Source organism: Apostichopus japonicus, chromosome 9 (assembly GCF_037975245.1).
Source record: "Apostichopus japonicus isolate 1M-3 chromosome 9, ASM3797524v1, whole genome shotgun sequence".
Taxonomy (NCBI): domain Eukaryota; kingdom Metazoa; phylum Echinodermata; class Holothuroidea; order Aspidochirotida; family Stichopodidae; genus Apostichopus; species Apostichopus japonicus.
Genome location: NC_092569.1, coordinates 9246755 through 9261482, shown reverse-complemented (window position 1 = coordinate 9261482; position 14728 = coordinate 9246755).

The window sequence follows — 14728 nt, the reverse complement described above, 5'->3', positions numbered from 1 at the left end:
GAGAGATAACTCAAGGCTCTTCAGTCTAGTCCATATCTTCGGAAGTACATTCTTTTTGATGCTATAAATCTTATATGGACACGAAAACCCCAATCAGCCAATTTGAGACTTTATAGGCTCTCCATCTCAGCTAAAATATATTGGACCTCTAAAATGCCCACGCGCTCACATTTTACAGTTCGCAAGTGCTTATTTGTTTGGGAGCGAGTCGTATCTCGCAAAGTGCTGGAAATTTGGACTTATAGTTCTCTGTGTTCCATGGACAGTGGAACAGACATGTTTGGGAATAATTTTTGGCAAAAGGAGATTTTTATATTACCGTTTCTCGTTGAAAACCACAGTATTCCAAAACAACATATTTTCGATCATAGCCCAAACTTGACTTTAGTTAAAAAGTTAGACCGCTTGACATTGTCTTGCATAACAAAAGTACATACTTAGCCTAGGCAAAAGTTCTGTACCCCCAAGTCAATGATGCATATTTTCACACAGGTTACCATCAGTAAAAATATGAAAATGATACCTGTGGTAATAGTGCCTTGAGAATAACCTCGAACACATTCAAGGCATAACAAATTCAAGCCCGTTTTGGACAATATGGTCACTTACAATGTGTTCGTAGACGCTTAATAGTGAAGCCAAAGATTTGTATTTAAGGCAAGATTAATGACTTCTAAACTTCTCATACACAAACACGTAAAGCCAGTAAGCGCGCGTCTGCACACGTAGTTTATGATTTCTTGCAGTGCGTCCGCATACACTTAATGTTGAAATAAAACAATTACGTATGAGCACAGAAAAGGCACCGTAAGAGTAGGATTAAACAAGTACTCAAGCACTGTTTAGGTCCTTGGTTTTCAACCTTTTTTTCGATCACGAGCCCAATTCGTCTTCCGAGCCGTCCTCGCGAGCCCATACCCTACCCTGCAAAGTTATCAACTTCATAAAATCAATTTCACAGCGTTTATTAGTGTATTCTTGACACAAGTGACCCGGGGACTCAATCAGAGCTATGTATGTTCCTCCGTGATCAGATGACAGGTACTGCCCAAATAGAGCCTATCTCAAAGATTTCTTGTAACCCTCAATGGTACACTGGTTTCATAAGAAATGTGTGACCGTTATCACTATCAGAATAATGCAGAAAAATGGAGATGAACAATGCAATAAAAAAGCAGCAAAACCGTTTGACGTGTGCATATGAGGCCCAGTAGTATTAAAGGAGATATATTTCGAATCGGTGAGGTAATTTCTATTTATTGAAAACAAATTAAGAAATAAAGAGAACGTAATAATACTTTGTGTATTGACAATAGAACGGGAGAACTGATAGAAGTGTCGGACTGTAGGACTGTAGTGTGGGAAGAGCTGGGTTCGATTGAGCAAGGCTTCCACACATCATAACCTTGGTAAATACGTAATACGTAGTGTGCAGTGGTTGGTGGGAGTCACCGAATTCTCTTATACTAGTCTTATAGGGTTAGGGTTGTGTAAATTTTACCCGTTGTACAAGGTTTCATCGAAGAGGCTTCCTAAGAAACATCATCATGTGCCTTCGCCACCAGCCCCCAAAAATGCCACAATTTTTAATCATTACTGGGGTAATGCTCGCGAGCCCACAAAATCGGCTTCGCGGGCCCAAATGGGCCCGCGAGCCCAAGGTTGAAAACCACGGGTTTAGGTGTTACTTTGGATTTAAGGACAGAGTACTGCTGTTCATCTAAAGATGTGGGTATGTATTTCACAATTTCCAGTTCAAAAGTTGTTAGTTTCTTTCATACAAGCGAACTGCACATGGTACGCACGTATACAGCCAGCATTATACACAGTGCACTACAGACGACAGGATTCGCTGTTCCTTAGTATTCATACCACAATTCAGTAAAGTATACATGCGCTCAAAACAAAGACATAACATTATCTAACGCAATGCTTGATTTGGCATAATTTCAGACAACATCACTGTGTTCTTCCCATGTCAGAAAGAAAATTAATCAGACGGTTACTAAATTAAAACAAAACAAAACATTCGTTAGTTCATGTTTGGCACCGATGACGAACTGCACATTTTCCAGCGTCTGCAAGCCCATATGAAGACTCATCCGTCGACATAAATATCAGTTACATCGCTTTCGCTCTGTTCCCTCTCTAAATTACACCTAGTATAATGGTAGGGAGAAAGAGCAAATTGACATTTCAACACCACTTATCGTGAGGAGAAACAACTACCTTCTGTGACATACGGCACTGGCGAACAATTAGTTTTGAGGTAATTAATCGTTCATTGGCAGAGATTACCTTTCAAAAAGTCGTTATTTGACACCACTGGCGGATCCAGGGCCTTTGTTTGGGAGGGGCCAAAGTGGCATTAGAGTGAAATGGGGGAGGGGTGTAAGGGGAGGGGGGCCCCATCGCCTTTGGAAAATTTTCTATTGCTGAATGCCCTCAGATGCAATTTGGTGCGACAAAAGTGTACAATGGTGATGTTAATTTACTTCTAAAAAAAATGTTTCCCAGGTGTAATTTTCTAAAATATTTATAAAACAAAGTTGGGATCATCTTTCTCAAGAAATTTTATTTCTCATAGGTTATAAATTTCTTACAACCAGCCTGTAACTGCAAAATTGTGTTAAACTGTAAATCCTCATGCTCATACATTTACATAGCTCCCAACTCTTGAGAAGCAAATGCTGGTCCATGCCACGAAACGCCGTCCTGGGTGACAGGCGCGGCGGAACGGAAAAATTATTGGGGGGGGGGGGCTAATGTATGGAGACTATCAGAGCTTCTGTATATAAGGCTCTGGAGACTATCTAAGCGGAGCGCCACCATCGGTTGGCGCGGAGCGTACAAGAACATTTTGGGTTTTTTCAAACCCCCAGATGACCGGAAACGGCACTTCCCGAGTGTTTTATGCTGCGAATACCTAGCCCTAAAATATGGGTCTCAAGTCTGCAGATTGCACGTAAAAGTCTGTAAAAACATTGTAATTTTGTATATTCGATGGTGCTTTAAGAGAGTAGCTATTACTCGTAGTGTACCCGCAAAGACGTTTTTGAGTGTGGTAAGGGCAGTGGCGGAGCTTGGGGTATTGGTCGGGGGGGGGCAAGAATGGTCTGTAGGGGCGCTTTCAACACTATCTAAGCGGAGCGCCACCACAGGTTGGCGCGGAGCGTACAGAAAAATTTTGGATAAAGATACTCCCTAGATTGCAGGAAATGACCCTTTCCGGGCCTTGCTAATTTGCAGATAAACGGAGAATAAATAGGTGTCGTCGCCATTTTGTCGGAAAATTACACCAACAGAATATGACAAATGTCAATAGGTATATGAGAGCGCAATAAAATAGTCAATAATCGCGAATAAGTAAAAAGTAGTGATAAGCTGAAAAGGTCGCCAGCAGTCCATTTGAATCCGTCCGGGGGGGGTGTATATATACGCTCCGCCGCTAAGTAAGGGGATGTTGGAGAACTGGCTGAAATGAGGCAAGTCATTGGCCTACGACGAAGTTGTGTTACGCTTACCGGTACTCACACTCACTGCTTCCACTTTTCACGGGGCGTGAAGACGCGGTTGGGGTGACAATGTGGTCTATAGCCAGAGGACGGGCCGAGGGTCCCCCAGCAATTACTAAAATTATTACACCTATATAGAATATGTGTGCATCGGACAGATCGACAAGTATGCATTGAAAAATGGGCAGGTGCACGTTTCGGAGCCTTGGTAAATATTGGGGGGGGGGGGGCTTATCATGCATTTTCCCCCTCAACTTTTTCATTGGGGGCTGAGCCCCCAAGCCCCCCGGTTCCGCCGCCACTGCTGGGGGAGGGGTATAAGGAATGAATTTTTTTGGAATCCTGGTGATGCCTACATGTAAAATGGTGGCACTTAGAAAGGTTTTTGTCACCCAAAATTTTCTGAGAAACATGCATTTTTTTGTGCGTAACATCAATAAATTGAATAGTAGGTGATAATTCATTCTTTCCCGTGGCATGAAAATGTTCGCTGCTCGCCCCAATGAAAAGAATTATAGGCTAATTTGAGGTTCAAATGATGCTGTAAAGGAGGTTTTATACTCTATTATGCTAAATGCTAAAGAAATGATGGTTGCTAAGTCAAAATTTGATGCCAATTTTTTTATGTATACTTGACAATTACAATGCGGTTTTTTCGGACGCTTGTGCGGGTCAGCGGGTTTGGGTGTTAGAATGCGGGTCTAATTCCCGCGAATTGCGGGTCAGTTGGGAGCTCTGCATTTAATTTTAAACCAGAAAACGAAAAGGTTAAGACTAGTCTACCACTGCTATTCCTCTCGATTTTTTTAATTTCCAATCATATGATTTATCGGATGTTCGGAAACACTTTTTGGCTCACCTTTGGGGGGGCCATGGCCCCCCTTGGCCCCCCCTTGGATCCGCCAGTGTTTGACACTATCAGACAGTACCAAATTAACGAATTTTATCTCAACCAACGAACCATGTCAATGCCGAATCATGAGGAAAGGGATTTAATCATCCTATTTGCGTGGCTAAAGATGTTAAACAATGACATTTAGCCAAGTATCACATTATGTGACAAGTGTTTTTGATGTCACAGAATGACTTGTTGCCTTATATGATCTTGCCGAATGAAAAATCCATACCGTCAACATACAATTTTTGTTGCGTTAAGCAATGGTTGACACTGTCGAGTTGTTCCATAATGTCCTTAACGTGCCAATTATCCTTCATACAATCGTTACGAAAAACGTCTCTCTTATTGGAGAGCGATTGGTAGTCTAGAAATGTATTTGAAGACAATATTTTAGTCCTTTTCATATTGGAGCTGATGTTTCATGTCGTTTTAAAGCGTATGTTTATATACCTGCATAATTATGTAACAACTTTTTAATTGTAGTGAAGCAAATATTCTCACAGTTGCTTTGCAAATAATAGAATAATATAGAATATATTAAAGGTATTTTTAGCTGATCCACTACATATTTTTCAACCGAGTAGAGTGTCATAGATTGAGACATCAGATCAGCCCTTTATCGGTTAGTGGCCTGATTTAAAAAAAAAAAATGAATAATAAAAACTAAATTTAAACAGTGTCGGCATCGGTAAAGTAAACGTGAATATATTCCGCTATGGAATATACTGTTCTACACTACGTTAAAAGGGATACAATGATTTTTCAAGTTCAAAACTGCGCTGGATCAAGTTCGCAGGCAGTGGCGTCGCCAAGGGGGGGGGGGGCAAAGGGGACACGTGCCCCCGAGTGCCCCCCCCCATCTGAGATTTGGGTTGGTAAAAATTATATATATATATTGTTATATTCAACTCCCATCATCTGAGTTGGTTTTTCATAAGGACAAAGAAGCACAGTAATTCGTATTTTCTTCAAATGAGCTGCGAAAAAATGAAAAAGTTTATTCTTGAACGTCGGGTATCGAAGTCGTAACCCGCGCCATCACAACAGGTGTCGATATTTACATTGAATGTGTCAGTGCTCACGCCATACCAGCGGATATACACGTCCGCTTCGCGAGCTACATGACTGTGAGAAGGGAGGGTACTGCGGTATGTTGCCTTGGTCTGAGGTTGACAGGTTAGGAGCTGACGAAATGTGAGAATGTGAGGGTCCGCAGGCACCATACTTGCCTATATTTGTGGACCCATATATTAACCCTGTTGTGTAGGGGGTGCAGAGGTCATTTGAGGCCAGATGCTTGTAGGAACAAATGGCGAATGTTCACACCTGCATACTGAGCCATACTCGATGTGTGATCAAACTTTGGATTGCATAGTGAGATCCCTGATAGGAGCCAATAACGATGCTGGAACCTGTTACATCTTAATAGATAATGGGCGAAAACGAGAAGGACAAGAAAGGAGTCGGGGTCATGCACACATTAATTCAACAAATGTAGGTTCTATTGATAGGGTTAGGCATAATATCGACAGCATGTCGTTCATATCCTCTGCAAAATTCTGCGCCTTGTTATAAAATCATTAACTCAAAAATAGCAATTTCTGGAGATATCTTCAAATCGAATTTAGCATCAAATGTGGCAGCATTTTGCATCTAGCCCATCCTCCGTATGCGAAAATTTTCCAAAGGGGAGGGGCAGTGCCCATTTTTCAATGCATACTTGTCGATCTGTCCGATGCACACGTATTACTATATAGGTGTAATCATTTTAGTAAATGCTGGGGGGACCCTCGGCCCGTCCCCTGGCTATAGACCAGATTGTCACCCGTCTTCACGCCCCGTGAAAAGTGGAAGCAGTGAGTGTGAGTACCAGTAAGTGCAACACAACTTCGTCTTAGGCCAATGACTTCATTTCAGCCAGTTCTCCAACATCCCCTTACTACACTCAAAAACGTCTACGAGTAATAGCTACTCTCTTAAAACACCATCGAATATACAAATTAGTATGTTTTTACATACTTTTACGTGCAATCTGAGAAATTACAGGCTTGAGACCCATATTTTAGGGCTAGGTATTTGCAGCATAAAACACTCGGGAAGTGCCGTTTCCGGCCATCTGGGGGTTTGAAAAACCCAAAATTTTCTTGTACGCTCCGCGCAAACTGATGGTGGCGCTCCGCTTATATAGTCCCTACACATTAGCCCCCCCCCCCCAATAATTTTCCCGTTCCGCTGCGCCTGGAGGGGCACCCCTCCCCTTAGACCCCTCCCACAGGACGGCGATCCGTATCCACCTAAGTGCCCCCCATCAAATGCTGGTGCCACCCTGTACCCCCCCCCCAGACTGAAAAGTCTGGTGACGCCACTGTTCGCAGGTTCATGCATGACGACATTACGTCACGATAACAACGTAACGACCCTGCTTGTGTGTGGAATTGCAGTTTAGGTTGTAAGTGTGTGTACAGCTATCAATGTGTCCTGTAATGGAATACATGTATTAAAGAGGCTACACAATGAATCCAGCCAAGCAATTAATGTCAGGTGCCCTCTATTTTTCTCCAACTTCTGATTCCGTCTGATTAAGGGTTGTACCATTGGGTGTGTGTGTGGGGGGGGGGGGGAGCTCAGGCAGCGAAGGTACTGTTTCACCTCAATCATAGTAGAATGACTGTGGAATGCTTTATCGGCCTAGATGTTTATGTTATTGTTATATGTACTACTTGGAATGACCTGTTATAATTTGTAGTATCGACATGTGGGTAGTTTTTACACACATCAAAGGTTCACCTCTGTACTGTGGGCAAATAAATTCATAAATTTTCGGGTCGGCCAAGTGCAAAGGATGTGATGCTGATTTATATTTTTAGTAATTTTCACTGATGTAATGCATAGTGGTTATTCAATATGACATATGTATGGGTGTAATATTGTTCACCTTGGAGGTACATATTTTGTTGAGATATGCGTTCCCCTCCAAAGATCAACAATAATTCGGCTTTTGACAAAAGTGTGACACAGTAGCAGATTCTCCAGATAGGGGTGGAAGGGGGGGGGGTGGTGGGATCGGGAAAGCCCATGTTAGCTACAAAATGGAAAAATATAAAAACAAAAAGGTGAAAAAGAAACAAAGGAGATCTGACAAGTGGTTAAAAAATTTTACTTTTTTAGGCTGGGGTGCTAACCAAGTTCCCCCATGCAACCATTCCGGGACTAATAATTGTTACAATTTTTCCTAGCATATTTTTTTTCAGAACATAGCCTACTGCAGGAACAGTGTAATGAGCTCGACTGGCCAGTATGACTGAAACTTTCTTTCTACTGTGAAACCTTGCGATGGATCCATTGTGCGAGAGGGAACTGGGTTTAATGCCTCCCCTAATCCCCTTATTTACTTTATTTTGTACACATTTTACAATAACGACGAGGTTGATATTTTTGATTGAATTAACAACTCGCCATACATTTTTTTGTAGGCATATGTTGCAAACAATATCCATCAATCATATTTTATTTTGGAGAAGTGATCTTATAATTTGTTGAACTTTTAAGAATGAATATATATGGCAACACCAATGTGAGTCTTTGTGAGCGAATTCATCACATCAGCCATACAGAAAGTAACTCCGTTCAAATATTGATGACAATTTTATAGAGTGGACATCATTTTACAAAAACATTTCGTTCTATGAAGTCTAGTTTTAGAGTATTATACTGTACATAGGATGCCTCTGGAGTATTTATTAAAACAGTGTCACAGCAGAGACCTTAATGGTATACAAATGCAACCGATACTCATGGCTCGTAAGTAACTACTGTTCATGTCCTGATACACACGTTAAGAATAAAAAGTAGTAATTACTGATGCACTGTTGTGGGAGAGTAGTCGCTGTATCCAATCATTGAGTGCGAGTTCTTTAATACGCGATTGTAAAATAAAGTCGTATCTAGTTATTTTTTTTGTGGCTATAAGTAGGTCTTTGGATATACCCTAACATGGCCCTTCTTCGTTATCTTCGTTACGAATTGGAGTCATTTAAAGAGAGGTGTGAACTGAAATCAAGAGATACTGTACTAGCTATAAGTATCGGCTGACAATAATTGCTAAATATTATTATACTGGTTGCAATAATTTTGCTAGTTTTACATGCTAATTTATATTTGAGATTACGGTTTCAAGAGCCCCTCCATTACATTCATTTATAACTCGAGAACCAAGCAGATCATATGTCAAGATGTTTGCTTTCTACAGTTAACAAACGTTCATTTTCGGTCATTAATAATGGACCTGAAGCTTTGAATCTGGCGATGGTCCAAAGATATGACCTACTGATACTGGGACACAGGACATTTAATTGTACCTACAGGTACACTGCATATAGGACCTTTATTTACTGGAAAGCCGTCAGAACTGGACGTTACAATCAGGGGCGTCAATCCGATTTGAAACTTGGGTGGGGGGGGGGACGTAATCGATCCGAGTATTCCGGCCGTAAGTACTATCTAAGTGGAGCGCCCCCATCGGTTGGCGCGCAGCGTACCAAGACAATTTCAGATTTCAATACCTGCCAGATCGCTGGAGATGGCACTTGCCAGGCTGGATAGAAGCCATCTAGTTGCGTGATTTCGGGTTAAAATTACAAATTCGTCACTCAGGAAATCTGCAATGAAGTTCATGCGACCTTCATTTTTGGTGAATTATTTCTTTATTAGTGATTCCAATTGACATGAACATTAGAACCCAGTGCAAGTTGACAAATGATGCGACGAACTGGGACCCCAGCCTCATTTTGTCATATGTTTCAGGATAGAATACCCCTCAATTGTTCGAACCCATGACAACTAACAATCTGTGAATAAATTTACTTCGAAATGGGCACATTATATTGCACCAAGTCGGTCAAGGAATGACCCCAGGGCCTCAGATATAGGGCTGTATCAGCGGTGGGCTACCTTTTTGAATGAATGGGCCAGATTTTAGAAGCGAAAGATTGACAGGGCCGCATCTAACCAACGACCTGCTGTTGATTTCAAACCTTTGCTTCCGAGGACGTTCAAGAAATAGGTGTGTACTAATCTGTATTCACAAAAACATAATGTAAATACAGTCCAATTGATAATTAATGGTGATAATAGACCTACCTGACAGCATCATAAGTGCAGATAAATTCTAGGCAGCTAGTTCGTTGTTTGTGATGATGATAAAAATCACTGGCGGGCCGCATGTGGCCCGCGGGCCGTAGTTGCCCACCCGTGGCCTATAGGAACGATGTCCCAAAATGTCCCCGGATATATAGGCGAAGGAAGCTATCCACCGCGACTTCATGTGAGTTTCTCGACTCGCCGTCCTGGGAGCCGTACCACAAAATTGGTGCATTTCCGCATACACCATTATTACTAATTTAAATAACTACCTAATTAGGCACACGGCCCAGATCCGAGTTCGTATAGTGAGCTTAGCGCAAATTTGGCCAAAAGTCGTCATACGCCAGCATGTTAAACCACCAATGACTTTTAATACCACCCGTGACACACTTCCAACGGAACTGTGTCAGTTTTAATGTTTTGCTAGGTCTACGAGAATACATTTCTATGAAATTTGAATCAAGGATGGCAAGACAAACCACTTTAATTATGTTTTCAGGACCTTACACATGTGCATCGTCAGACTTAGAATAGGTCCATTTTGAGTGGTGGCTAAAGTGATGAAGGCATCCCAATAAATCAGTGGTTGTTCGTTGGAGTACTCACACAAGTTACCTCGGTTGCTAGGTGGATCTGCATCTGGTAATCGGGTGAATTCTGGTCGGAGTGTACAATGTAACCACCGTGTACCCAGGAACGTAGCTAAGGCCTGATGATTTAGAGGGGGGGGGGGGCGTGTAGTGGCTGAAAATCCAACTGGATGGGTTTTGAAGCCAGAAAATTCCGACTGTTGCTTTGTACCCCCACTCCCCCCCCACACCCTCGCGCTACTCGTTTACGAAACGGTCAGTGTCAGTCAGACACCCGATCTTTCGCGACTGCACTTTTGTTCCGAGTTTTGTTCGATATATTTGTACCCACTGGCACTCGTTTCACAAATTTATTAGCCCCCCCCCCCACCCCTACCAAATGTGTTTGTAAAATTTCGGGCAAAAATGCTGATAATTTTTTAGGCACCTACTGAAAGAAAGATAATTTGCAATGTGTTTTTCAGTAGTTAAACTTATATTATTATTACCATTAATATTGTAACGACTTCCAAATAACTGTAACCAATATGGAAGGGTAATAAGACGGAAATGATTGTATGTTATTTGCATGCGATTTAAAAATCGATGCATGTCTATGTGATATGCACATTTACATGTGGAACGAGCGCCTAGCGCGCGAAAAAAAACTTTTGGTTAAGTTTTTCGGGCAAGCCGTTACCGCCCCCCCCCCAATCAAATTGGGCTCATACGCCTATGACGGTAGCTCTATTCGGCATTTTTTGATTGGTGTATTCAAAAATATACGAAGTTTTGTACGGTAGAGTATAAGAATCGCGAGATACAATTTCTCGTGGTAAATTTGACAGATTCAAGGTAAATTTTGACCGAAATTTTTCAATTTTTAGGTCATGCACAATCACAGGAATAATGAATAGGCCTAGATAAACTAGAGTGCGACAGTCGGAAATTCCGACTGTCGCACTCCAATTTTCCAACTATCGTCAGTTTTACTAGTTTGGGGTGAGACATTCCCACACCCCACTCCCCCCCCCCCCTCTCTCTAGCGACGTCCCTGCGTGTAACCAGTGTTCTCACTGTGGAGTAAACTCCGGTATCACTCAACAACAAGATAACATGGGATGCGCTGCCACGGAATTTGCTCCCTATTTCATTTCCCCAATATTAGGGAACGGGCACCGTCTTTGAAGCACCATCTGCAACTAAACAACAACTATGTACAAGGCTTGGCTCTAGCTATGAAGTGCTGTCTATAATGACGGAGCGCACTCTTTTTCTACTGGAATCGCCCGAAGATGCGGCGTCTGTAATCCGAGGAACCGACAAACTTCTCTGCTAACTCCTCAGGCTTCAACTGGGCTAGATGTTCGCGGTGAATATGGCACACCATCACATGGTACAGCCTATGTTGAGTCATGGTGCTCCGTAGCCATGTTTTCAAACGCCTCAAAGCACTAAATTATCTCTCGGCTTCCGTCGAACTGGCGGAGGAGACGAGGAGGACCACAAGAGAACTTCGACTTCACCAAACATAGCCCGTACCGCTGGATTCATCAACTTGAATTTTTGTCTATACCCTTCAACCGACGACGACTGGAACTGGCCTCGAAAGAAAGGCAGACTAAGCTTAATATTGTCGGAGAGCTCAGGGTACCAACTCACGAGATTTGGGTAGAATTCTCCATTCAGCAACATTGAGTGATATTCGATGATATGAATCCTGAGATGTGTAAGTCCTAACCAAATAGAGCCACATCATTACTCTTTTTCCAAATGTGTGTGTGTGTGGGGGAGGGGGGACATTTGATATTGTTTCCACCACCCATCGAAATGTGGTGGTGGGACGTGTCACCCCCATCCCCCCGCCTGGATTTACGCCCATGGTTACAATCGTGTAGTCATCCCATCCTGTGCAGTTTGGTGCATAAGGAACATGTTTCCATCAGAGGATTATCACTACACAGGAATTAAAGTTGGTATATTTTAGAAAAACATATTCAAATTAAGAAACATTTATGTTTTTCAATGCATATCATGGATTGTAAGATAACTTTCCTTGAGGGCACGGAAAGGACCAGGTATTGTTTAAGGAAAAGACAGTACATGCTTGACATGTTTATTTTGACATATGTAGGCCTTTATATATTGACTTATAGAGGCTACACTTCTCAATGTCATACGCATGAACAACTTTGAAAAATATAGGAAAGCAGCTATCCATACCTCGCCGATATGTCCACAAAAACTGCCTCACGTGTCTCACTTTTACCAGAAATGTACTATACACACAATTTCAGAAGTTCTTATACCATTCTGGTGACTTAAGTTGGTGAGATTAAATGATATAGGCATCAATTTAATCACGATGTTTGCTTGCAGTATTTTATATCCTGTGAATTAAAAAGCTTGTATTCATAACATTTGGTCTAATGCAAGCTGTGATAGTGAATGGGATCAAATAATAGCAAATGATAGTACGGTTTTAAATGTTCTTTTGTCAAACATTCTACCATCTTTCAACTGCTAATAATAGTTTTACTTCCACCCGTTTAATGTTTCATTAATCATATCATATATTTGTGGAAATGAGCTTAAGAATCTACAACCATTGATTATGTGTAAACCCACTCTTATATTGGCTCTGTAAGTCTTCCATTGTTGGCAGTGGGCACTCTTGGTATAATTTTTTGGTTCATCAAGTAAGGTTTTTCCAGCCTGTTTGAATGAACATAGACTAACTACCAGAACTTTCACAGTGTTCTCCCGAAATGCAAAATGTATCCATAGGTTTTGGGCTCTTTCAAAAGTACCGGGTGCAATTGTTTGGTAGCTGTGGAGTACTTCACCTTGACCCTGAAAAGAAATAATAACAGGTGGTTGTGATTTGCATATTCCTTTGTGCACCTCCAGATAATCAACACACAGGGTATTCTAACAAATATGTACAAATAAAGCTCTAAGGCTGCTCTAAATTCAATCTTGATTGTTTTCACTATGAAATACTACTTAGAAACAATTAACACCATCAAAAGGAGTGTAGAACTGTTTGTTCATGTACTAGGTAAATACCTTGAAAGTGCTTCAATTTAGTTATGCATTTAAGCTCTGCCTTAAGACATAAATGAATCCACAACCCCTCCAATTGCATCTATGGTAATAATGTAAATATTCTATTGTGAAGTGAGTCAGAAATGTGCCTAAATGGTATCATTTGAAATGGGTTGTACATCTAATGCCATTCACTACACATATTAAATAAGCATATAATGAGGGCATAAACAGAAACACTTACTCATCAATCCCATCTCCATCTTTCTTTGGGACTGTTTCTGCGATAGTTGAAATCGACGGCTGCCAAGTACTTTCTCGCCACATATCCAACGTAGCTGTTATAAAGAATGACAAAGTTTGGGGTCATATGTTAATTATTAAGTTTGATTATGCAAACCTTTATCAGGGTTTCTTTGCCAGAATATTTCATAGTCATATTTACCTTTTCAGTAATTGTGTTGCAAGCAGTTGTCTTACCATGCACAAATACACACACACACAACATTTCCATCACATTCTTGACCTTTTGGCAAGAAATCAACAATTATTCGCAGACCGTCATGAGCCATTATTCTAAAAAAAATATCGTTAGCTGGCAGGGTAGTTGAAAGATGTCCGTGCAACCTACTGTTGCCATGAAAGGGCTGTTAGGTTTTTTCATGGGGCATTAAGGATTAGAAGCAATGCTACTTTTGGATGAATTGTCCTGACTCTCTAAATTCACTCTGATAAAGGGCCACCTGTGGGCTGGATGTCCAGTCCATGAAGTTACGCACCATCCCATATAATACATATTTCTCCTTAAGGAGAGGAAGGACTACCAGGCGTCAACATGGTCTATTCATTGTAGTCAGCTAATGAGCTAACATGACTTTATACTGCTAACAAGAGACTACTGTAACTCTATGAACTGAAGGTAGTTTATAAGTAGGATGACTTCCTGTCAATGCTGTCAACGCAGATGTTGTAGAAGGTGAAGTGGAGATGAAGGGCAAAAGCTGGATTTGAATACACTATGTATTACTTGCAAAGATGACAAGAATGACAGAAGGGTATTCCACGCAAATAGACCAAATCTAATCCCCCTTCACCTCTTGTTGTAACAGTGCATGCCTTGGTAAACAGTAAACACTGAATAGTACAGAACATGGTGGATTCAAATTTGGGGAAAGTATGCATAGCATTGATAGATTTTATGAGAAGTTTGCATCTCTGAAGCATAGATCTACTGAAAACAAATACAACAAATAAATGCTGACGAACACATGGCACAAACAATGTTGCATACCATAGGTTATATAGTGCAGACTAAATAAAGTACCAAAACAGAATGTGACTTTCTATGTTGGGTTTCACTGACCTTAGAATGAAGCTTAGCCTAGCTACACACCAAGTGAAACAAAATAACTAGATCTATAAAGGAAACTAGGAAAGTGAATGTGGTTAAAGTACAGCCTATACCTACCTTGCAATGCATGCATAGGACCAACAAGAAATTAGTTCAGTTGGCCTTTCAACCAAGTTAGTTATAGTATCAACAACTATATCATAAA